Source organism: Panthera uncia, chromosome C2, assembly GCF_023721935.1.
Source record: "Panthera uncia isolate 11264 chromosome C2, Puncia_PCG_1.0, whole genome shotgun sequence".
NCBI lineage: Eukaryota > Metazoa > Chordata > Mammalia > Carnivora > Felidae > Panthera > Panthera uncia.
In genome coordinates, this window is record NC_064810.1 from 79,167,222 (window position 1) to 79,193,641 (window position 26,420).

General features: G+C 44.8%; 1 long non-coding RNA gene across 1 annotated transcript; it reads left to right on the forward strand.

Annotated features, from left to right (window-relative positions):
* Positions 1 to 704: 704 nt before the first annotated feature.
* LOC125921093 (uncharacterized) lies at positions 705 to 26,349 on the forward strand. The gene is made up of 3 exons (XR_007457297.1): positions 705 to 868; positions 22,563 to 22,665; positions 25,227 to 26,349. It is a non-coding gene; the product is annotated as an uncharacterized LOC125921093 (long non-coding RNA).
* Positions 26,350 to 26,420: the final 71 nt, after the last annotated feature.

Sequence of the window (26,420 nt, forward strand, 5' to 3'; positions counted from 1 at the left end):
CCCAACTCTTTTATTTTATTTTATTTTATTTTACAGATGAGGAAACTGAGGCCCAGGGAGGTGAGTTGCCAACATGTACTGACTGGGAGCTGCACCGCAGGATAGACTGGTCTTCCCTGCCCGTAAAATTCTCCTGTCAGACCTGCTTTGGGCTGGCAGAGAAGAATTTGCACCCTGGGCCTCCAGGGGCAGGCAGCAAGCTCTATAAAAAGGACGATCTGTGTGTTTATTCTGCCTCCTGTTATCTTTGGCGTGGCTTTGCATGCCAATCCTTAACCCTTTACAGAGCCCTGGGCAGAGTCTCCACAGTAAATTAGGATAACAGCAAGGCAAACCCTCAGAAGAGCAGGAACTATGGAAAGTTCTTAAGAGAGTGTATAAAAGGAGGTGAACCAGTGGAGACTGAGGAGGAGTCAGAGGGAGAACTGGGGGGGGGGAGGGACAAGAAAGCCATTTTTCAGGGCTCCCCCCCCCCCCCCAGCAGAACAGCATTTCTGACAGATTTTCCTTATTTGTCTCTGAAGGGGATTTCGGATCATTCAAGATGGACTCAAGCGGTTGCCAAGGCAACAGTTTTACAGTCGTCACTGCCATGGAAACCCTTTCTGTGGCATAATATAAATATTTTCCTTTAAGAATGAGACGGGGAGGTGAGTGGGTGACAAGTTATTTTCTAATGCTCACGGGCTGCGGCCAGAGCCTTCGGTGGATGGGAGGAAGGAGAGGACCAAATTAGCTCAGATTCTATATAATTCACAGAACAGCCTGGTGTTATTTGTTTGTTTTTAGATATAAGAGCCAAAGAGATGGAGGTGGGGGGAGCAAAAAATGTCGACAAAAATAGTCCATAGTCCTGAAATGGAGAGAGGTAAGAATTTCCCCTTCTTTCTTCTTTTTCTCAGGGACAGTCTATAAGGCTAGATCCTCAACAGAAGTGGTGAAGACAATTTAAAGTTTCCAAAGCCTCCTCTTCCACCTCAAACCTTCTCCAATGTAGGATGAAGCCTTAGGGGACGGTACAGGAGGACCAGAGACTTCTAGAGAACAGTGGCTCAGGAAGTGACCCAAGAGAAGGGACATTCTTTGCCTTCCTGTGCTATTTCGGAAGTTAGAGCCACAGAAATGCTGCTTACATTTGCTACCTTGGGCATGTCCCCACACTCACAGGATATTGTGGCCACACGGTCACCACACTCCGGTTTCTCCGAAGAGTCACCTTGGTGGAGAAACGGGACCACATGCTCTCCAAGGTACCTTCCAATGCAAAATTCTAGGAGTCCCTGGTCCTGCCCTTGAGGATTTATGATTGTCGGGGTCATTAGTGCTGTATTCAAAGATGCTCTGATTTTATTCTGATTGCCCGTCATTTTAATTGAGTGGCAGAATGAGCCCTGAGAACAGCAGCTGTGGGCCGGCTGGAGCCACCCGTGCTGGTCCCTCTATCTTCCCTTCCTCCTAGAACACGAATGTCAAGGCCTCTGCCTGGCTCTCCTCCAGGTGGTTTCTGTTGTGGGAGATTTACTGGCTTTAGTGGTCAGAGAGCTTATAGTGAACAGGCTCACAGGGCACCATCAGGCTGCAGTGATGCTGGGGCTGAAAGCAGGAAGCACCATGACTCCTTAAAGCTTGCCGGCTGCAAGAGGAGAAGGATAGTAGTGGTTCTCTAGTCGGGAAGCATTTGGGGAGGGGCCTGGCCCTGCAGCTGACCTTGCAGCTGCCCTGCAAGATCAAAGGGCAAAGAGGAAGGATGGCTTTGCATGGACACTCACGCTGCAGCAAGATGAAGAAATTAGCCTAAGAATGTTCAGAACTGCCATTCTCCTTATCTCCAGCTTCTGGGGGTTGTGCCTGGGAGTGTGCTCAGTTGTGTGGTGTTAGGATGGGGGTTTTCATCCCCTCAGCCCCGGGTTCCTATCTGCAGCAGGGGAGTAGCACAACTGATGGAGAAGACGATAACCAAATCTATGAAATGATTTCAGGTTTAGAAATGGGCCATGGGGGGCGCCTGGGTGGCTCAGTCGGTTGAGTGTCCGACTTCAGCTCAGGTCATGATCTCACAGTTTGTGGGTTCGAGCCCCGCATCGAGCTCTGTGCTGACAGCTCAGAGCCTGGAGCCCACTTCGGATTCTGTGTCTCCCCCTCTCTCTGCCCCTCCCCTGCTCATGCTCTGTCTCTCTCTGTCTCAAAAATAAATAAACATTAAAAAAAAAAATTAGAAATGGGCCATGGATATTTAGCAATGCTCAGAGTGCCGAGGAACCCTCATGACAAGAACGAGGGAACGTTAGAATATATGTAAAAGAAAGACCACCTCTTTCATCGCATAGTAAAACAAAGCACCATGTCTGCTCCAGGACAGGGCTGACTTTGTTTTAAAGAAATCATCAGGTAGACTCATGGATGATGGATCCTTGGCAAGATTTTTTTTTTCCTTGCTGTGGAAACAGCTTTTATTGCTGTTTTGGGTTTATATAATGAACACATGGTCTTTGAAATAATTTGAACAGCAGACAAAAGGATAAGAAAAGATTAAAAATGACTTGAAATCCCACCACCCAGAGATGATCCCATTAACCATTTGTTGACAATATTTTGCATATACGTAAGTGTTGTGCACACACACACGTATCATCTGACATAAGTGAGACTATTTCATGCATGCTGTTTTTATTTTGGAGAATTTTTTTTAATGCAGTCTTTTGCTCTCTGACCTCCCTTCTTCCCTTCTGCCTTCCTCTTCTCCTACATCAACTTCCTTCCCATTGCAGGTAACCCTTTATAACCAGCTTGTATACCAGGCCCTAGGCTAGCCACCAGGGAAGGGGGGAAAATATGAAAAAATATACTCTACAAAACTCCCTAAGTCTTCTGATAGAGATCTAACTCCAACTCTTTCTTTTATCAACTGAGTTCCTGGTAAATTGTTGTTTTTATTTATTTTCCTTTTGTTTGGATTTTAACTGGTTTTTGTTGGCCACTGAAAAAAAAATCATCAAATATATGGTTATTATATCCCCATGGATTCTTCTATTTCTATCAGATAGATTCCAGTGGGAGGGAGGGAAGAGTATGCAGATTTTTTTTATTTTAAAAGATAGAGCAGGGGTTCCTGGGTGGTTCCATCGATTGAGTGGCTGACTCTTGATTTGGGCTCATGACATGATCTCACAGTTGGTGAGTTCTAGCCCCACGTCGGGCTCTGTGCTGACTGTGCAGAGCCTGCTTGGGATTCTTTTTCTCCCTCTCTCTCGGCCCCTCCTCAACTTGTGCCTTCTCTCTCTCTCTCTCTCTCTCTCTGTCTTCCCCTGTGCACATGTGCTTGCTCTCTCTCCCTCAAAAGAAATATATATTTTTTAAAAAGATAGAGCAAAGTTGATCTCCAAAAGGGTTACTATCCCATTCCTACTGACAATGAAAGATAGCATTTGTAGGGGGAGCCTCACCCCTAACCTTCTCATAAGTAGTAGCTGTTTTCCTTCTCTTCTACTTTCTACCATTCTGGCGGGGCTAAGGCGATATCTCATAATTTTTAAATATTGCATTTCTCTGATTTTTAGGGGTGCTGGGCATATGTTCACATGTCTACTGGCCACTTTGTGTTTCTGTAAATTGCTGTCTCACAGATTTTGCTGCTGCTTCTCTGTACTTTTCAAAACGTTTTTTAATTTGAAATAACTTGAAACTCAGAAGAGCTAAGGATACCACTGGGGATGTCAGCCTTGATCACTTGGCTTAGGTGGGGTCTGCCAAGTTTCTCCCCAACAAGGTTACTATTTTCCCCCAAGTTAAGGGTTTCTTTTGACCTCAGCTGAGCCACAGTGCTCAGCTCTCAAGTCAAAGCTAAGTATGGTAACTGACACAGGAGAAGTCCCTGCCAGTTGTAGACAAAGACCAGTCATGGACAGGTAATGATGTTGTAAAGTCTGCTGGCTTCCCTACTCGCTTCTATAGTGAGAATAATTGAAGACGCCTTTTGAGTGCTTCCTACGTGCCATGAAGAGCCTCTGGTGTCTTTTTGTTCATTGATTTCAAGTAAGTCTGTCCCAATCCTTAGCAGTGTTCTTTTTATCCATAATTAATTTTATAAATCAAAGTAACATGTGTTCGTAACTTCAAAGTCAGATGACATTAAAAGGTCCATATTGGAAACACCAGTCTCTTTGCCATTCTTTGTAACCCTCCCATCCTCCAGTCCTAATCCCTGGAGGCAACTACCCACAACTGTCAGCTAGCTCTTCTAGAATTTGTCTCCAGTTCTCCCTTAATTCTTTATTTAACTTTAGCCACTTCCTATACTTCCTACTTTGGTAGGTAAGGATTTAGCTCTTCTATATGAACACTCCTTCCCGTTTCCTTTACTATCTCCCAAACATATTTACACTGCAATGTTTTGGTACATTTACACTCCATATTTCATTATTTTGGCTAAGCAAATATTTTTCACCGTTGCTCCAGGTAGCAAGTTAGATTATGTTTCCATTCTTGTATGGCCCTTGGTTTTTTCTTAGCTTTTATAATTAATTTGTTTTGCATTTGTCTGTTTTACTACAATCTACTTTCCCCGTCAAATGTTCTGTCATCCTGAATTATCCAAGTCAGTCAAAGTTCTTCTAAAGTTCTTATGGTCTTATTTCGTGATGTGGTATCATTTCTTATGTGTCTTGTATTGCCTGTTTCCTCCAATTTCCTTTTGTTTTCTGAAGGTTTTGTCTCTCCCATGTTAGAAACATTCCTTATGTGTCCTATCTTGGGCTATCTATTCCTTTAAAAAATTTTTTTTAAAATGTTTATTCATTTTTGACAGAGAGTGCAAGCAGGGGAGGGGCAGAGAGAGAGGGAAACACAGAATCTGAAACAGGCTAAGGACTCTGAGCTGTCTGTCAGCACAGAACCTGACATGGGGCTCAAACTCACAAACCTTGAGATCATGACCTGAGTTGAAGTCGGTCACCCAATGCACTGAGCCACTCAGGTGTCCCTATCTATTCCTTTTAAGAGCAAAGCACTGTAAAGCCACTAGGAAGTTCCATGGTATGTGGATAGAGCCTGTCAACTGGTTGACTTTTCCTTAGGATTTTCAAACACTGAGCCAGATTTTTCACTGGGATAGTTGCAAATTTCAGTTTTGTGGCCATGTGGAATGGGGAAGGGATATGGGGTCCCAACACACTGTATGCAGACTTTCAAACAACAGCTCTTGTTTTCAAACCAGAGCCTAATCCCTCTTGTGAAGCAGGGCGTCCAAATCCTGAGCAGTCTGTAGGTTCTATCTAATGTCAGAATTTTCTATGACAGACTCTTAAGTTATAATTTGTTTTTTTTTTTTCTGCCAAGTCAGAGGATGCTTTCAGTCCATCAAAACTTCATTTAGATGTCATGTCTACTGCTTCTTCTGTACGTCCTTATATCCATTTTTATTCCTTTACTATCATTTTGGTGACATTTGGGTAGGGCAAAGAAATGAACACCTGTGGCCAATCAGCTTTTTAAAACTGAAATTCATCACATGAGTTCTAAAAACATTGAGCCTCAAAAAAGAAAACAATCGGGTTTTGATTCCTTTCTCCCAGAAAGCTCCTTGCCACTTGCACAAACCTGTCTGTTTACTTCTCAAGGAGATAATTTCCCTAGACCAAAAGCTATGAGTGAGAAGACTTTAGCAACTCAAAGACATATACTGTTATACTGACAAATGGAGGGGATTGGGTGGGTGAGATGGGGAGAAAACAAGATGTTGGAAGGCACTGGATGTAAGGGAGCCAAGGAAGCAGTGAGAGATTACATAGACTAGAGGAGATGAGAGGAACAAAGAGGTCAGTACCAAAATCTCTCCTACTTTCTATTCTTACTATCACTGTCCTAATGTACTCTTATATTGTCTTATACCTGGACTGTCACAATAGTCTCCCAACAGGTGAGTCTCCCTGCACTCTTGGCTCCCATAAATCCATTCTCCATATGATTGTGTCACTCCCTTATTTAAAATCCTTTATTGGCTTCCATTGTCCTCAGGATGAGGTCCAGGTCACTCCCATGACAAACAAGGCCTTCTGTTAACCTGGCCCCTGTTTGCCTTTCCAGGCTTATCTTTCTCTACTTTTTGCCATGAACTCCTTAGAGCTTTTTCTTACCCGATTCTGCTCATGTTTTCTCTTCATCTTAGGATGCTCCTTGACTGGTTAATGCCTGTTCATTCTCTAAGATGCTCAGACATTGCTCACTTCCTTCGGGACATCTATTCCTGGGTTGCGTGCTCCCCATTGGACACTCATAACAACCATTGCCTACATGTCCACGCTTGTGCGCGTGTGTGTGTGCATGCGTGTGTGCATGTATTAAAATGGTCATTTGTTTACTATGTGCTTCCAAGCCTGTGGGGTTCTCGAGGGGAAAAACTGGATGTTGGTCTTTGAGTTTCCTCTCTCACTTAACAAAGTGCCTTGTGCATAATAAGCACAGTATTGAATGAATGAATGAGTGAATCAATGAATGCATTCTGGAAAGAGTCATCTAAGTGGGGTGCCTAAAAAAAAAAAAAACCTTTCAATCGGGGCTTGTCTATAGGTGGAGTTCAGCCCTAAGTTGTAAAGTCAAACATGAAGAAACTTGCTGAATAAAATATTTCCATATCTTATTCCAAAATAAATTTCTGATGGGTCAAAGACTTAAAAAGAGAGAAAGAGCCATAAAAATACTAGAAGAAACCATGTGAGAATTTTGTATATTGGAATGGAGAATATTCTTCTAACCAGGAAATAATATCTAGAAAACTTAATTCTGATGGTTCATCTATATACTTTTTTTAAATTGCTTGAGAAAAAAAAATGCCATAAAGAGAACAGACTAACTGGGGAAACCATTTGCAGCATGCATAACAAAGGGCTAATTTCCTTATAATAAAGTTACTACAATGATAAAACTTATAATCCAATAGAAAAATAGGCAAAGATCATGAACACATAGTTTGCATAAAAGAAAATATAAAGGACATTTGAAAGCTGCTCAACTTCACTTAAATAAGAAAAATATAGGGGCACCTGGGTGGCTCAGTGGGTTAAGCATCCAACTCCTTTTTAATTTTTAATTTTTTTAATGTTTGTTTTTGAGAGAGAGACTGAGCATGAGTGGGGGAGGGGCAGAAAAAAGAGAGAGAGAGGTATACAGAATCCAAAGCAGGCTCCAGGCTCCAAGCTGTCAGCATGGAGCCTGATGTGGGGCTCAAACCCATGAACCATGAGATCATGACCTGAGCTGAGGTCAGAAGCTTAACTGACTGAGCCACCCAGGCGCCCCAAGCATCCAACTCTTGATTGTGGCCCAGGTCATGATCTCACAATTCCTGAGATCAAGCCCCATGTTGGGCTGACAGCATGGAACCTGCTTGGGATTCTCTCTCCCCCTTCTCTCTCTGTCCCTCCCTGACTTGCACCTGGGTGGCTCAGTTGGTTAAGCATCTGACTTTGACTCCGTCATGATCTCACAGTTTGTGAGTTCGAGCCCCACATCAGGCTCACTGCTGTCAGACTGTCAGCGAAGACCCCTTTCAGGTCCTCTGTCCGTCCCCCTCTGCCACTCCCCCTCTGCCACTCCCCTGCTTGCCCTATCTCAGAAATAAACATTAAGAAAAATATGGATGCAATATTTGGTGATTCCATCTTCAGTTAGGTTGGCAAAGATCAAATTGGTTTGGCAAAGACGTGGAGAAACAAGCATTTTTACACATCGTTGGAAGGGATGTAAATTTATATAACTTTTTAAGAGGACACTTTACCAATATCTATTAAAATTGAAAATGTACATAATTTTGATCTGGCCTTTGCACCAGTAGGTGCATCTTAGGTCTAGGAGTATGAAATTAGGTGCACCAGGATACCTATCACATTAATTAACAAATATTGAGTGCATGGGATGTACAAAACACTGCGTTAGGTGCTAGAGATATAACAAGGAGCAAAAAAGATAAGGCTCCTGTTCTCGGGAAACTTGTAGTCTATTGGGGCACAGAGACATTGGTTAAACAGTTGGATTATCTAGATGAGTGCTATGAGGGTCGACAAGAATGGACCTAAAAGGAAACTGACAGGAGTCCGGGAAGGCTTCCTGTATAATTTGCCACCGTGAGCTACATTCAGAGGGTTCAAGTTTGGTGGGAGACAAAGCAAACAACCACAGCACAAACTTTCAATTGTGGTTCGACATAACATAAGGGGCTTAAGTAACACACATTCTTATCCCCACCCTTTTCTACCTTTTGTAGCTTGTCAAAAATTAATGCAATTTAAAGAAGGAAGGAGGGGAGGAAGGAAGGGCACTTAACTTCTTTGAGCTGCAATGTCATCATCTGTGAAATAGGAATAATAACACCCTGGAGGGTTAGTGTGAAGGTTGAATAAAATAATGAGTGGGTCTCTACCAAGGAGGAGCAGTGCAGAAAGACTAGACCTGTTTATCCAAATCATTTGAGGCAGGATAATTAATTAAGAACTAAGAACTCATCCTGTCCTTAGATAAAACCACATTTAAGCCATCCCACGCAGGGGACAAGTTTTCTTTCTTCTAAGGACTCAAGAAGAAAACATACAGACAGCATTTTTGATAAACCAAATCCAGGGTTTAAAAGTAAACAAATTCTCTCTGTGTTAGAATAATAGGATCTTAGACCTAAAAGCCTAGGAAATAATAGAACACAGGGAGCAAATCCAAGGACTTGTCTGACGTATACTCTTGGTGAATGGGGGCATTCTTTCTCCATTAGTTAGCCTAAATCCTTCTGCCCGACATTTTTTCTTTTGTTAATCCTGTCTAGTCACCATTCCTGTAATCGTCCGTATGCCTAGGCATCCGAGGAGGCTGAGGGCTGGAATAAGATTAATATCATACACGCAGCCTGCCCTCAAGGCTCTAAGATTGCAGGTGCAAGATGCAGACATGGGGACAATTAGAACTAAAGAGCTTTCTTATGTGGCATGGGAAAAATCTTTGAACGTCTTTCTTTGTGGAATAGACACTATTTTTATATGTTTGATATACTACCTAGCTTTAAGTTAATTTTTAAAATCTGGCTTAATTTATCGTTGACATAATCTGCCTGACCCTTATAGACATTTACGTTTGGGCTCACAGCTAACAGCTTCTTACTGACAAGGCACAGGAAGATCTGCAATTTCCCTCTTCCTATCTGTGAGGAAGGGAGGGAGCAGGTATGACTAATAACCACCATTTCACAAAGCTCTGCTGAAGCCAGAGAGAAAGCGGGGGCGTTCCCAGCTCGGCGCACTGGGAATAGCCCAGGGTTTGAACCCGTCCTCCTTGGCTTGAGTCCTGGCTCCACTACTTACTCTGGGATTTTAAGCAATTCTCTGAGCCTCAGTGTGCTCTTATGCAAATTGTGGATGGTACCGCCAATTTTGTTGGGCTGATGTGCAGACCAGACATACATATTAAAAGTGGAGCGGGGGAGGCATTTGGTGGGGAAGTGCACTGTCCCACAGCTCCTTGCTGGACTGGCAGCGGTGGTCAGCCCCAGGCCAAATCATCTTCTTTGCAGTATTTTGAAAGCTGTGGGGAAAGCTGCTTGTACCTTTGAGTGCTTGCGATGGTTTGGATTGCAAAGAGAGATTTTAAAACATCCTTAAAGTGTTTTTGTGAAAATCAGATTTAATTCATGCTAAAAGAATTAGTAGGAGACTCGCTCCTTCCCTGGCTCATTTTTCTCCTATTTAATGTTCTGGCACAGGGGCCCTGAGTGGGTTGCAGCCTCGGGGATTCTCTGTGCAATAGTTGCTGGTGTTTTTGCAGGGGCAAGGGGAACAATGCTGGGCTGTAGGCATCAGGTTTCAGGGCCGCAAAGTCCTTTCTATGTAGTTCTCAAACTTGAGTGCATATTAAGATTGTCTGGGGGCATGTGTTCAAGTTGCAGATTCCCAGGCCATACCCAGACCTACTGAGTTAGAAATTCCAGGGCTGGGGGCGGGGAGGGGAGGGGGTGGCATGAGGAATCTACATTTCAACACCCTCCCTGCTGAGTGCATCTGAAGCAAGCCCCCCCCCCCAGCAGTTGGAAAAACACTCCCCTCCCTCCCCTAGTCCCACCTGCTCCTTGCACCTTCTATAGAAGGCTTTTGACCTGCAGTCACACAGTCTCGGCTGGAACCGATTCTGGAGCCCGGGCCAGCACTGCGCTGCTGGAGAACTTGCCCCATACCCACACTTGCCCACTACTTCCCCATTTGTTCTTCACAGAGCTGCTCTTCCTTTTCTCATCTGAGGAGGCTTCAAATACTCAAAGCCAAGGTCCTCTCTGTAACTCCCCCCCTCCCCCCCCAGGCCTCAGCAGCCTGTGGTTACAGACTCCCAGGAGTGACTGTAATCCAGTTGTGCTGGTTCTTGTCCCTTTATGGGGCATGTCCCCCACCAGCTCACAAATTGCCCTCCATTCCCACAAGCTCCTGCAAGTCTCTTTCCCTTCTTCCTGCCTGGCCCCACCAGTGCAAAGCGGGAAGCCCCTTGAGGTCAGGATACCCCGGAACTAGTACTGCTGGCCTCTGCGGTGAGGAGCCAGCACCGGTGCCCTACACCCGCAGTCCCAAGGGTCACGGCAGCTGGGTCTTCCCAGAGAGCTTGGGGGTCCAGCACCTGGCTGATTTCCCTTCAGAACGTGGGGGCCCTTTGCCACGCAGTCACCTGAGCCCCGCACAGCCCAGTGGGGCTCTCCACATCTCCAGGTCTGTGAGAAGAATGGCTCCTGCAGCTTCTGCCTGCAACTCCCTTTGCAAGGGGCTGGGTCGGGTGCCTGTCTCTGGGGCTGAGCTAGGGTCCAGGTACTGATCCATTTCATTCTCCCCTGCGCCTCCCTTCTGAGGTGCAAGCTTCTCTGTGCATTCGATATAGGAAAACCCAAGCAAATTGACGTTTGGGGAGCATTTTACCGCTCAGTTATGCATGTGCAGACGTGCTGAAGTCCAGCCTCGGATCCGCATCATTTACCTGACCCTCTCCCACAAGCAGGGTGTGTGACCTGTGTGGTCACACAGGTCGCACCTCACAAGGGGCTCTGTGTTTGGTTTAATGTCCTGCCGTCACTGACTCGAATTCTTAATCATTTTATCTTGGAACTCATGCTCCGTAAGTGAAGTCTGATGGGACAGTAGAGCAGAGTATGTGAGCGGAGGAGACACCCAGAGGGGGCATGGTCCCAAGTCGGCTGCCACAGGAGGCAGTGGGCAGCACGCGTGCGGAGCAGTCGGCTGGGCAGCCTGGGGCAGAAGCTGGGCCAAGACCAGTGGTGATGACAGTACCAGCAGTGGCAGAAGCAGCAGCCACCAGGCTCAGGGAGGGAGGTGGGGCTGTGCAGGAGAGCAGCAGGGAGACAGCTCGTGGGAGGCTGGCTTGCCTGTCTGTCCCCAGGACCCATCCTGGCAACATCTGCACACACACATTCACTCTCTGGCCTGAACCCCAAGATAGGGGCTGCCAAAGCTAACCCAGTAAACTCTGTCAATAAGTTATTACAAGAAAAAGCATACACATTGCAAGAAAGTGTATCATGTAGCTCATAGCCCGCCCCCCCCCCTTACCAGAATTCTTCAAAGAGCCTGACTCTCTGGTTTTGAACTGCTACAACGTTGCAAAGCAAATATGCACGGCCTTAGAGGAGAAATTAAATTTAAAGATTATGCATTGGATGGAAAAGAACACTATTTTCACATGAGGCCATAGATGAACCGATTTTCAATAAAGCAGACAGTTGTAAAATTAATTTTCCTTGTAATGGAAGAGACAGAGATAGCATGCATAAACAGATGCTCTGAGTTATATAAAATCATGAGGCCACTTTCAGTTTCTTGTATGACTTTCACAAGTTACAGGAAATGTCAGAGGAAACCTTAATACAGGGGCATCTGGCGGGCTCAGTCGGAAGAACGTGCAACTCTTGATCTTAGGGTCATGAATTCGAGCCCCACATTGGGTGTCGAGAGTCCATAGATAAATAAAACTTAAAAATAAAATAAAATAAAATGCCGTTGTATAAAATGCCTTCAAAGTTAGATTCAGACAACATGAAACTGATTTGTAGCAAAAAGTAAAATTCTTTAGAGAAATTGTTTCATGTGAATCATCAGCTCTAGGTGTACTAAAATATACTTTTCAAAATAATTCATCAGAAAGCTATCCCAATGTTGACACAGCCTATAAAATACTTTTAATAGCTCAGTAGCAGCTGCATCATCAGGAAGATTATTCTCAAAATTAAAAAGATTAGTTGTCAGCTCCTACTCTCACATTTGCCAAGAGTAACTCATGTTGCCTTTAATTACACTGAATGGGAGTGAAATCGCTGCAAGTTTAAATGAATCTGCAGAGAAATCTTATGCTCGGTCAATACGTCACATTAATAAAGTTATCTATTGTATTATATTAAATGGTGACATCAAAATGTTAGGCAAATTACGAATCTCGGTTATCACCCCCATGTTTTACGTCTTTGTAAGTAAAAACAATTTTATTTTATTTTTATTTATTTATTTTGATGAGGAACAAGACATTTAATAGTTTTAAAGTATCTCCCTCCAAAATATTGTTACAAAGAACAATGAGTAACTTTACAGTGGGAGACACCACTTTAATCAAGTAACCAAAGCGATTATCATCAGTAATGGGACAAATCAAAATCTTATGCCACATGAGAGGATGGATCGAGAAGAACACAGCACAACTTCTGGGATATTCCTGCCAAAGATGTATAACCTGGATCTAATCAGGAGAAAATATCAGACAAGCTAAACTGAGGGTCATTCTGCAAAGTAGCCTGGAATTTTCAAACGTGTTGAGGCTTGAAAGTTAAGGAAAGATTGAGCAGCTGTACCAGATTGAAGACTAAAGAAACAGGACAACTAAATGCAATGCATGATCCCGGACTGAATTCTTTCACTACAAAAGAGACATTATAGAGACAATTTGCAAAATGTGAATGGTTCTGTGCATTAGGTGATAGTAATGTTTCCCTGGGAAACTTCCTGATTTTTTCTGGTTGTGTTGTGGTTCTGCACAGGTGTGTTTGTAGGAAATACAGAGTATTCTGGGATAATGGACGATTGTGCTGGCCAATGTGCTCTCAAACTGTTCAGAAAAAGTTGTTTCTGCAACTCTCTGACTGTTTCAAAACTTGATAAATTTTTTTTTTTAATTTTTTAGTAAAAACAATTTTAAAAGGAAAAGCTTCACATTGTAGTATCTTTAACGACCCTTTTCTTTTCCTGCTCCAGGAACAAAGGGTGCTACCTTTTCCTTTTGCGCTGGGCGCCGAGAATTACACAGTTCACCCTGTCCACAGCTCTTCCCTGCAGGGTGCATGGCCGGATTCTCGGGTTTTCTCTGAAGCGCCTGGTGTGGAACCCTGCTCCCACTTTCCCGCTTGCTAGCCCTCTTTTGTGGAAGTCCTTCCTAAAGAACTGCTTACAGGCCCCCTGTGATGCTCCTGCCAGGGTGGAGAAGCATACTCCTAACTCGCAGCCAGTGACCAGCACGCTTCTGATGACACAGCGGGAAGTCCAGGCGCCCCCCAGCTTGCTGTCGAGCCGTGCCTTGCCCATTCTGTGTCATGCGACTGTGGTTTTGGACCCTAGTGAAGGCCTTTCCGTTTCTGATTAAATTCCAACTTTACCTAGTTTGTTGCGGTGAATTTAGACCCCAAATCTGCTCTCTGATGCTTTAGCTTTTCCTGACAGTTCTGCGGTATCTCAGATTTGATGGGCACGCCTCCTGTTTTTATCTTGGCCACTGATAAAAATGGACTGGAGCATGCTACCTAGTACCGGAGAGCACAGTATCTGCAATGACTTAACTAGGCTCGGGCCCTCTGCCGCTCTGCTCCCTTCTCTCCCTCTCTCACCCGTTTCCATTAAGCGAATGGACACGGTGCCTCTCTGAAGGCCTCTCTTTCATCCTCTTCCCCCCCCCACCCCCCCACCGCCCCTTCTCCCCCACCGTTAGGCATTCCACTCAGGATGCCTGCACTGAGGAATAGCTCTGGGGGAAAATGAGGGTGGGCAGAGCTCTCTCTCTCTCCTCTTGCTTCCCTTGTTTTCAACCCTCCAAAGTCATAGGGCAGTGTGGAAGGCACCCCGGGTCTTGTCCAGGCTGGGATACGGTTTACCAAATTTGCGGCAGCAAGTCAAATGCTGAGGTCCTCAGGGTTTAATTTCCCTCCTGGGAGCGCTTCCTTCGGTCCAGTAATGTTGTGCAGAAGACATGGCTTTGGGAAGACCATCTTATCTCTCTTATTGGATCCCTGACAAGTTGGTTATGTATCTCACTCAGGTAACAAGAGTTACGGGAAGATAAGAGCTTGGGCTCTAGATAGGGAGTCAGGAGAGAGTAAGATTTAATTTCCTGTTCCTTTGCACATTATGATACCCCCTCTTCCAGGGAGAAACCGTTGCAGGTGAGCCCTTGCTTCCCGCCTGACCTCTGGCTTTGCCTTCAGACATGCAATCTTCTTACCTCAGAGTTAGAGTTGACCTTTCCCACACCTATAGGTCTGGGGTTCCTTGGCTAACATTGATGACCCCTCCAGTCTTTAATTTACCTCTAACTCTAGTTTCTGAACCTATGCCTGGCTGAAGTCTCAGATCGCATGAACCCCCAAGTTCACCGACCTCAGCACCACAGCTGTGCTTTATAATTTGGCTTCCATGAATCCCCCGATTCTTAGCTGCTTGTCTGGTTCCTGGACCATGACCCTCCTCCAGGTGTAAGCCTTGTCCCCGCTGCAACATACGCCTGTCCCCATTGTCCTGGTCCATCTTGAACAGCCTCTGTCATCTTCGACACTGATGTGACATAACAGTGGCTGTTCCTTCCTCTTAACTTTACTTATAAGCCACACGAGCTCCTCGTCTGTACTTGTCGCAGTCGTGGATTACTGGGACCGTCTCTTCGAGGATAGATCCTGCTAAGAATTCCAGGAAAGGTGCTCCCCTGAGTCAACTGGACATTACCCTTGCATGAGGGTATGAGCAACAGATTCTCCTTTCTTCTCTAGCCAAACCAAATCATTTCACTTTTACATTGTGTGTGTTGTGACCAGATGGGCTTTTTGTAAATCAGACTATATTGTAAGTGATCCAGAGCGACTCTATCAAAAGGAGTCCCGAGAAAAATCTTAGAAAATTTAAAGCTTCCCTTCAGTAATTTAGCTGCTTTACCAAAGCTGAATTTTCATGCATGGGTGTCCTTTAAGTGGCATGTGGGTTCTCTGCCACATGACTGCTCCGCCGGCTGCTCTTTGAGAATCTTTGCAGTGTGTTCATGATAAATGTGTCTCACCCAAGCTGTATGCTTCAGCTACTTCATTTACATATTTAAGGAAAGCCACTGTTTTGGATGCTATGTTTAAAAGTTGAAGGTCCTTGGGGCATCTGGGTGGTTCAGTCGGTTAAGCATCTGACTCTTGATTTTGGCTCAGGTCATGATCTCACAGTTCATGAGATTGAGCCCTGCATTGGGCTCTGCACTGACAGCATGGAGACTGCTTGAGATTCTCTCTCTCTTCCTCTCTCTTTGCCTCTACCCCATTCACGTGGGCTCTCTCTCTCTCTCTCTCTCTCAAAATAAATAAATAAACTTAAAAAAAAAAAAAGAAACGTTGAAGGTCCTTCTGGAAATATAGCTTTAAAAATGTTTAAATTAACTATAATTTCAGATGGAGATTTTGCTGTTGTTGTTGAGCACCAGGAAAACAGACGTTATGAGTTACAGGTGAAATCTGACCAGAGAAAATGCAGTGGCTGCTCTGCTTTCCGTAATGTCCCCCTTGGGGTTGGTTCTACGGACTCTTTGAGGAACAATCCTGAGTCTTGAGTAGGCATGGGGGCCGCCTATTGGATGGGTCACCTCTTTGCTCAGGTCCATGCTCTGTGGTCTGTAACTGCGGGCAGGTTGAACACCGGGAGTGGGGACCTGGCTCTTGTCAAGCTGTGTGCTCTCAGTCCTGAGCTCTTCTGGGGCCTCAGACTTAGAAGGGCCCTGGAGAGAGCCCTATGGCGAAGCTTAGAAACCAACAGGGACTTACAGACTGTGCCTCTGGCCGAAAAGTCTCATTTTCCCAGCAACTTTGTATTCTACTCAAATAACACCACCTCTCAGAGGCTGGCCCTTTTCCTTCCTTCTCCTTCAACTCAGAGGTTCCTCAGAGTCCAAAGATAAACATTCAGGGCAAGCAGGCATGGAGGTGAGGGGAGCTAGGAGGCCCCTGCTTTTGCACAGAAACTTCGTGCAGGCGTATTTATTTTGAAGAGTCCCAGGAAGGAGCAGAAGGAGGGCTGAACAGCTGGCTCCTCTTCCGTATCCTCCCGGTTCTGCATTTTCCTCCTGTCTGAGGGACCATCAGAGTCACAGGGGTTGGGCTCCCAATATAAACACTAAGAGCTTCCATATCTATAAGAGTTTTCAAGAAAGCACATCTGAGTCCTCCCAGATATATCCTTTTCCAAATGGGATGGCAGACTTCTTCTCTACCTCTGCCCTCAACATGTGGACGTGTGCATGCACACACACACACACACACACACACACACACACCTCTTTTTTTCCTTCCAGTGCAGGACCATGACCACTTGAAGGAGAAGACTGGTCTACACTTGTATCAAGAGGCCTCAGTGGTACTATTCTCCTTCCAAGGGGCCTAAGCGGGAAGTGTGAGGTTCTGGAGAAATCCAAGCCAGGAGCTGCTTCCCAATGGGGCAGGATATATCCAGGTTTTATACTTACTAGCTGTGTGATCTTGAACAAATTATTAATGTAAAATGGGAAAAATAATGACAATAGCTGCATGTATTGGCCTCTTACTATGTGTTAATACCCTGGCTAAACAGCTTTCCCCCATTATCTCATTTAATCTTCACAACAGTCTGGTGAAGAAGACACTGTTTTGATCTTTTGCTTTTTAATGGTGGAAAAGTCAGGAAATAAAAATGTATTATCAGGGACAAAAATATATCAATTAATGTTTCCACATATGATCTCACTGCACATAAGAGAAAAGAATAAGTTATTTTCATGGTCAGCAGTGTAGGCCCTCATTCATCCATCCATTCATCCATCTATCCATTCATCTACCAACCCACACACCTAGGACCCCACAAGCCCCTTGTTACTGTTCTGCAATGTTCACCCTACCAATTAATGCTACTAAACTCTAGTGTCTTAGGTTAATGAACAAGATTGAGTGATCCAAATATAAACTTGATATTTGCCCAATGGCCAGGGCTGGACTGGCTGGCTCCCTCAGAAATTTCACCTAGTGGCTCAGGGCAGCAGCAATTTGCCACAGGTAGGGAAAGTCATCCCTCCTGCCCTCACACCCAGAAGAGCCTCTTAAGTCCTGGCCTCTGTATGTACAATGAGTGGATTTAAAAATTCTTCTTGTCTTCTCTTCATCTTTCCCTAAATCCCTGGTGGGAATAGAATTGTGGTAGGTTTTAGATAACAGCCTCACAGCCTTAATTTTATTTACCTCACAAGCTTGACTCTGGAGACGCCAGCTGTATGGTTATGGAAAATAGCATAGAAATTATGAACTTTTCAGCCAAGGGCTCTACTACCCTCATAACAGGGCCACAGGGCTGAATGTAACAACACTGTCCTCAGGACTTTGGGGAGAAAAACTCATACAAGCCTCACACAAGAGACTCCAAGAGAAAACTGAGCTTGAAACCAAATCTCCCAGGGAACTTTTCTCCACTGGCTTTGCATCCCTCTCCATGCTCCCAAACCAGTCATGGGCAGTGAGTCAGCTCAGGAGCAAACACCTCCTATGGTGGCTGTGGGCGACATGCCTGTTCTGCTATTGATCAGACTTTCTGTTCTCTGCTCTGGGGATGGCAGGTCTGGAGCAGGAGAAACAACTGGAGACAAAAAAAAAAGATTAAAATAAAATAAACTAAATACAAGTAAAGGAGAGAGGGTAAAAATAGAAATAAGTGAAGCTCTTGTTTCCCGGGCAGGTCGAAGCACGTAGGTACAAAGATTAATGAGCCTATTATGATCAGAGGCTAGAGAGACTTGAGCTTGAGATGCTCTGATAAGGATTGGGCAGGGAAGGGTTAATCACCAAGTCAGGGAAAGTGGGCCAGGTGCTAGGGGGAGTTGGGGGCATAGGGAGAGCAGCCAGGCTGGTGGGCCCAGGGATCCAGAGAATCTGGAGGACCTGGTAGAGAGGTGACAGGTGTCCCAGCAAGTGGGAAAAAGGGTAGAAGCCCCAACAGGTACTCTCAGAAGAGGGGGCAGGATAAGACAGTTGGGGGACACGCAAGAGACCAAGGCAGGTCCAAGACTAGGGAAACAAGGTAGATTCCTGGAGCAAGAGAAGGCACAGGAGATAATCAACAGTGAAGGCAGGGTCAGATTTATGAGAAGTCAGAGTGGGGTGTGGATGCCAGGCCATCACAACTGCCCCAGAGTTCCTCAACCCAACTTTCCAAACGGAGGTGCCTGGCTGGAGCCTAGGGCCAGGGCTGAGCTCGTGGTGGGGAGAGGGCAGGGGTTAGCCAACTGAGATGGGGGGCTTCAAGCCTGTCACCTTGAAGGCTCTGAAGACTTTGGGTGCAAAGTGCTATTGCTTGGAGTATGTTACACATTGAAAGCACCTCGGGAGCTTTCAAATATACTGACACCCAGGCAATCTCTCTCCGCAACCCTAACCCATCCCCACACCAATCAAATGAGAATCTATGGTCCTCCAGCGATTCCCGTGTTAGCCAAGTTGAAAACCACCAACGTACATGCAAGATGACTCTGTCAGTGTCTACGAAATGGGTACCGTACAACATAGCAACCACAACCAGAGTGTAGTATTAGGCACGTGAAATGAGATCAGTTTGAATTCACATCTGCTGTAAGCCTTAAACACACTGGATTTTGATGACAGCCTGAAAAAAAAAGTGTGAAATATTGCATCAGTAATGAGATATTGTTGAAATGATAGTTTTGGACCTATTGGGTTACATAAAATGTATTATTAGAATTAATTTCACCTGCTTGTTCTCCCCTGCCCTAACGTTGCTCCTAGAAAGTATGTCTGCCTACGAGGTTTGCATGCTACACACCTATTTCTTTTGAGCAGGGGTGCTCTGGGACTTCTCAGTTCCGATTCACCAACCACACGACTGAAATTGCTTTTCCAGTATGGCGGCTGCTGATGGTACTCGACTTTGGAAAAAAGGCCTCCCACACCGTTTGCAATTATGTATTTATTTGTGTGTTTACATGTTTAGTGTCTGATTTCCTCAGTGGGCCATCTGTTTTGTTTACCTAGTTCAGCACTTAGCTGGGTATCTGGGACATAGTAACAGTTGAATGAATATTTGTTAAGTTAATGAATGGGGAAGGAAGGAAGGAAGGAAGGAAAGGATGAAGGAACACACAGATGAATAAAGTAGGTCTCTTTTCTACTGCTGTGTTCCCTGGGACACACAGGCTCATCAGCAAGTCTCCAGCTTGGGCTGGTACTACAGAAGAGAGGGCTGTTTTGCATAGAAGGGAAGGGCTGTCGCAGAGGTGAGGGAAAGTGTTTTGGAGCCAGGCTTGGCCAATGCAACTCACCAGCCTCTTGGACTCTGATTTCTTCCATCTGTAAAATGGAGGTAAGATTATCTCCCAGGGTTATTGTGTTCTGAAGGGTTTAACAGTGACTGTAAAGCAGTCATTGGTTTAAGAAGGAAAAAAAGAGGATTAGTCCCTGGGACGCAATCTGTTCTCCCCAGGGGGTTGCAGGAGCTCCTGGCCTCCTGGGGGCAGACTGCTGGATACACCTAGTTCTTCAAAGCCTGACACCCACTGTGCCTTTGGGCAGTTTATGAGGATGGAAAAAACGAAAACTTCTGGTGGCTTTACCTTGTATAAAAAGGTGTTTGCTTTGGCTCATAGCCCAGCCTTGGCCACTGGCTACTCTCCTACTGCGGCTCCTTTCCAACATCATGAGTCTAGCACTCTCCTCAGGCAGTACTTTTGGAAGAGGCCTCAGATTCAGATCAGAATCTTTGGAGACGGGCAGAGAGTCTTTTGCCCCCATATCATGCTTGGCACAAAAAGCATTGCCCCCTCCCCTTGCTCACCCATGACCCGTGACCCATGACATGACCCATGGTAACAAAGAAGGGAGGCTAGGACACAGGAGGCTCAACCTGTTTGTCCACAGTGTTCTCCGTCTGGCCAGACAGCACACCAAGAACTGCCCTATTTATCAGGCTCACAATTGAAAAGGGAGTATGGGCTGGCTGTCAAAAAAGAGAAAGCCATTTATTCCCTTCTCTGGGGGCTATTTGTAATTAAAATTCAAGCTCAATTTATCCAGATAAGGAGAATGCTCTCGGCATGCACCTGTTTTAGTAATTTATGGTCTCTTCAAGATGGGTAGAAGCACGTATCTGTCTGCCAAGGCTGAAGCAGTGGTGATCAGTAAAAGGCCTCCATGAACCTTCATTCCCAGATTCGAAATACTCCACAACCATAGAGACATGCATTTGACAGGTCAGGTTTTAAAGTTGTAAAGCCTACAGAATTATTCATGCTGTCAATGCCCACATTGTCTGCAGTGAACACAGGGAATGAAATATCAAAATGGGATTCGAAATAATAAACGGTCAAGATTTGTGCCGAAACTAGATGCAAGAGGCCAGATATATCACTTACGGCTCTTAGGTTGATGAGGTCAACGACACACAAATTCCCAAGACTTCACTTCATGAAATATTAACAAGCTTCTTCCTCAGCTGCTTCAGAACATTCCTGAGCCAGATAACATTGTGTTATATGGCAAGGCATTCACACGGGCGTCAAGGACACATTCACGGGCTCAAGAAACTCTACCACCTACCTGGAGGTCCTACAGACAGGACCATGATGTAAAGCCTCGTGACTAGTCAAGTTCAGTCAGCAAAAACCATAGCTTACATCTCTTTGGAAAGGACTCTAACAAATTCTCTTGTCTATGAACGCACTGTCTAGTGTCTGGACCTTTGTCTAAGATCCATAACTCCTGTTGGATGAAGACATGGAATGCAACTCTGAAGTATTGATCTTTATTTTTCTCACAGATACAGGTATCAACTCGCTTTCCACTGGAGTCCAGAACCCTTTGGATTACCCACAAAAAGTTCTTGGCAGTGACCTGAAACCACATGGACAGCTGGCTAACCTACTCTAACCATGACGTGCTGACTAGCAATTCATCCTCATGTTCCAGACTTATCCAACAACCACCGCAGGCAATTCTAAGTGAATTCCTTCCTACAACTCTCAGTCAGCCTCCAGAAAAGCTCCACTGAGCTGGCACCTAGCCTCCTTGACTTCATTTCTCTCTTTCCTTCTTGATTCTAATTTGTCACCCATAAGCTCAGACCTACATTTGCTTCATACATTGAGGTTTGGCCTGGGCCACCTCTAAACTGGGCCCCAAATATGCAAAATTTTAAAGACACAATCACTGTATTGATTCTGTATCAGTCTGGATGGGTTTGATTATACCGTGATAACAAGCAACAGTCACAGCTTAGTGGCTGAAAACCACAAATTTTACTTCTTGCTCGCCCTCTATGTCCACGTGACTCTTCACATCACCCTCCCCACCCCCACCCCCATCTGTAGTAGTTGGGACCATTAGGTGTGGGGGCAAGCACTCCTACTCGTGTCAAGAGCATGAAAAAATCCGGGAGTCTTGAGTCAGGTTCCTTGAGAGACAGCTTGCAGCAGGTGTTGGTTTGCAGGAAGTTTGCACGCAGGGTGATCGTTTCTGAGAACACCTGTAGGGGGGTGAGGAAGCAGGAGTGAGCACAAGGTGGGGTTGCAGGGTGGTGAAGTTGCAACAGAGGCCTCAGCCAATTCTATAGGGATGGTCCTCTGGAATTGACCCAGACTGAGGCAATGGAGCCCCGGCCTGCTCCTGAGACCATTCCCTTTAGGGGAGGGCAATTCCTAGAGGAGCTCAGATGTGAGCAGTCAACAGCCAACACTCATGGCAGCTGAGGGAATGGAAGCCTTGACCCTAAATGGAGGCTTCTGGGTGAGGCACCAGACTATCTGCCTTAGTGCACTGCTTGGACTTTGGTAGGAAGTTCTCTATCTGGGAACAGCTCTGCGAGAATTGTCTGGTCCCCTTTGCCGCTTTCCAGAGGAAGATTAGAGAAGGATGATCTATAACTCAAGTGGGTGCAGTTGGTCTCAAGGGCACAGTTACCCATTTTATATTCTTCTCACTGTTGACTTTGCTAGGATGACCCAAACCATCATCCCTGAGCTTCTGGTCAGTATGCTGTTCTCTGGCCATGCCTGCTGCACTTGTCAAGTTATCATTAGATGAGGCAGGAGAGTACCAAGAAAAGCCCCAGGATATCATCTGGTGTCACAGTGTTACAGCAGTCCTAACTCCTCCTGATAGTCAAGGCCAATTACCCTGCACGTATGAGGACTCCTTTTCTCACCTCCTTCTTTTGGTACAAGAAGCTTACAGTAACTAGGCAGCAGCTGAGGCTTAAAGTTTAATGAGGCATTTACTATGTTTCCAGATACAAATGTTTCCTTCGGGGAATCAAGACCTGTAGACTTACAGAGTCGAATGTTGCAGCAGTGAGAAGCATTACATGCCCAGGCAAGACACTGGAAATGAAGGTATGCAAAGCCTTTTCTACTTTTACCCCTTGGTTCCTGGACTTATGTATTCTACTATTTGGGGATACCAAATTATATAATAGTCTTTGATTGGGGGTATTAACTACATCCTAGAGGATAGCACCCCATTTTCACAGAGTTTAGTGCTTCCTCCACGGTAGATGCTCTCTGCTGGGCATTAACCTGCAGTACAAAGATCATCACTCTGCATGTCCACTCCCATAGGCCCACCACCATGCTCTTCTCAGGCTCCAGTCCTGTAATCTTTCTCTTTTCAGGCCCCCTGGCCAACCGGCCTAGTCATTTTCCACAGCCCTGAGTTATATACCTACTCCTATTCCATACAAAGTAAACAACCATGTGTTCCGTCTAATGAGAAGATTCCTTTAACATTGTCATTCGGGACTGCCCCATGGCCACAACAGTCCATCTTTGGCTAGCATCTCCAAACCAAGCCAACACATCCAATCTCAGCCTCTTTCTGCCTCTACCGGCTTGGCCGATGGAAGGCATCCCCCATGTGGCAATACGTTTTATCTACGGGAGAGAACTTGGTACAGCAGTGGTGGATGACATGGGCATCTGGGCCATCTACCAATGCAGCTTACACTCCCCTCTGGCCCCGCTCGTGCCCAATCCCAGATGTACCACTTCCATTACATACAGATTACTGCCGAGTCTGCCAACCCAATGACTTGGTAGGTTGGATGCCAACCAGCTCATGATGGGAAGCTTTGGTCACATGGTCACTTGTCAGATGCTCCGTCTCTATCAGGATCAGTAGCATGCCAGAAGCTATGTTTCAAATGGTATATAGATGTTCTCTGCAGATGGCATGGCCTTGCTCCAGAACCCTCTGGGTCTACATTGCGATTCTCCTATTGGGGCATGCCATAAGCTCCACATGGTGTTTTATTTTCCCACCACAGGTAACTCTAATATCAATAGAGTCTGCTCAATCATTTGGTCTAAGCAATATCGTTTTGCATTGCATCCTAGTTTTGCTGTGACTCAAAGTTTTGCTGGGACAGCTTTCTGTGTTACCTGGTAAATGGGTCAGAGCCTTATCACTAAGTGGCTTTCAGATCCTGAAGAGGCCTACCAGGCATTGGGCTTCTTTCTTAGTGGTGAGAGGTGAGGGATACATTAATCTGTCCTTTATTTCCAAGAGATGTCCCCACATACCCCCAAACCAATAGATCCCTAAAGAGTTCACTGACTTGACAGGGATGTTATGTTCTTCTTGGACATTATATCAGGTGGTACCTGATATTGATGTGTCTTATTTCTGGTCCTATTAATTTGACCACTTGGTTAAGGTGTCTGTGAGGCTTCTCCTCTGTAGAATTTTATTCCCCCACCTCTGCCACCCCCTAGGAATCAGTAAGGATCTGATGAAGAGATACTTTGATACTATACAAATATTCTGTTTATCATCATACTTTCACCCACTTTAGCATCCATTGATGATTCTTGCCTGCGATAATTATTGCTATGTTATTTGCCAATTGGTGATTTTCTATCTTCATCCTCCCTTTTATACAATTATTGATTGGAAACCTTCTATAAAGAGAAGTCCCTTCTCCCCCATTTCTTTATTCCTTAATCAGTTATTTTATCTGTATCACCATGAACCAATAGATACTAACCTTTTCTACAGGTTAAGTCCATCACTATCATTATCCACCTTATTGCTCCCGTTTTCCTAGATTCGGCCATTGGGACTTCTTTCAAGTTAAACACTTCCTTAAAATAAACACTTTTTATTGCAGTTGGTACAGTCCGTTATCTCTTTCTGCTGCAATTCCTTCTCCCTCATACTCCCCCTTATCCCAGGCAGTGTTGTGGCCCATGGGCATTTTGGGTATGTGGGCCAGGGGGGACGTTGAGTTGGGGGCTTACTTAATTTAGTTATCTCCTCTGTTGGGATATAATTGTGTGGTTTCAAATCACTATCACTTCCATGTATAGTTGAGTTGTTATTGGGTGTCTGGTATAGGAATGTCTTCCAAGAATATTTCTACTGTCCAAAATGTGTAGGACCAGATGTTTCGTTTCAGTATGAATGTGGCCTACAGTGCCCAGCTTTGGAATTCTGTAGATAATGGCTGGCCTGCAATTACAAATCTGTTCAACCTTGCAACATGGACACAGCAACCTTTAAAAGGCTCTAAAAACTATTTTTGAAGACTCAGAAGAGAAACTTGAATACAAATAAGAAGGAAGGTGCCTACTTAAAAGTTCATAAAGCTGTCTGTGCCATTTTAATTCAATTTGCAAGGGCACTTTTGGAACATTTCATTAAAAGAAACAAGATAGTATAGATTCCCAGTTGGGGCACATAGGAAAGGTACATTCTTTCGTCATCTTTACATTCACAGAACTGAGAGAAATTTCAGGAAAAAAGTTAATAGAAAAAGAAAAGCAATAAAATAGATAGAAATTATTCTGATTCAAGGATAGAACTATCATTAATCATATCAAAAGCAGTAACTCAATAGGAGAGATAACTTCCAAACAGAATAATAATGAACAGACTTTTGTCTCGTTTAATAATCCAGTTAATGATGAAGAGTGAATCATATGAATACATTAGAGAAAGATTTACACTTCTTGCTGATAAATTCACACCAGTGAAAATAGCCTACAACGCAAGATACCCATCTACAGTGAGGACGTGAATGACTAATAAGTAAATCAATGAGTGACTTTCGATTTAAAGAGTTTTTAAGATTAGTCACTGCTGAAGAAAACTTGATATGCTCTCGGGTCATGTCATCACATCGGAAAGAAATGCTGTTGGAGGTTTTCCCCAAATCGACAACCATCCTAAAGGTAACATGTGGCACTTCCGATAATGAGTTGTAACGCTGAGAGAAACTTTCTGAAACAGCCAATAAGAAAAAAATTTTGATCGAACACATTAGAGGTAAGTCTGACTTGTCTTCCTCTGGCAGAACTGTCATCAAATTGTTGCCATGTGAAGAAGCAATCTAAAGAATATGTGGCCCAAAAAAAGGTAGGAAAAAATACTTTAGTCATGTGCCAGGCAATTACAAAACATTGTATCGTGTTTCTGGATTTTGTGATGTTTATGGTGTCGGTTAGCATTTGCAAGATTTGAAATTGGTTGTGATTTCTTTTCTCATTTTGCATAAATGGTAATTTTCAAATCTCAGTTCGTGTCATAATTTGGTATCCTTTTTCTTAAAGAAGGACCTCAAACTGCACAACTTTCAAGCCTCACAAAATCTGCATTTGTCTCTTCCCTGAGTTTGGAAAAAGGGCGGGTTTCAAAAAGCATGCCCCGTGCCTCAGAGGGGGCTTTCCCGACCTGGGGACCAGAGGCCAGGCTTTCCCTCAAAAGCACCTCAAAAGCAGGAAGTGGGGGGAAAGCCTTGTTTTAGCCATTGCTGCCAGGCTCCCAGGAGAGGGAATCCGAGGGAAAGTAGCTCTCCAATCTCCCACCGTGCTGTCAGACAACTTCAACCCCCATTCATTAGGTGTGAAATGTTTGCTGTGAGTGTTTCTGTGTGTTTATCCAACAGGTCTGCAAGAAGTGTGAAGCTCTGTTTGCTGGGAGTTTTATTCTTCAAACAGAAAGTGGTTGGGAGGGGCAGGGCGATGACAGGAAAGTGTATGAGGCGGTAGGGTTTATTAACATCAATATTTCTCACCATGATAAATGAGTGTCCTGGGGGCTCGGAGGATCTGACAGTTTTCCTTTTCTGCTGATGAAGGCCTGATAGGACCTC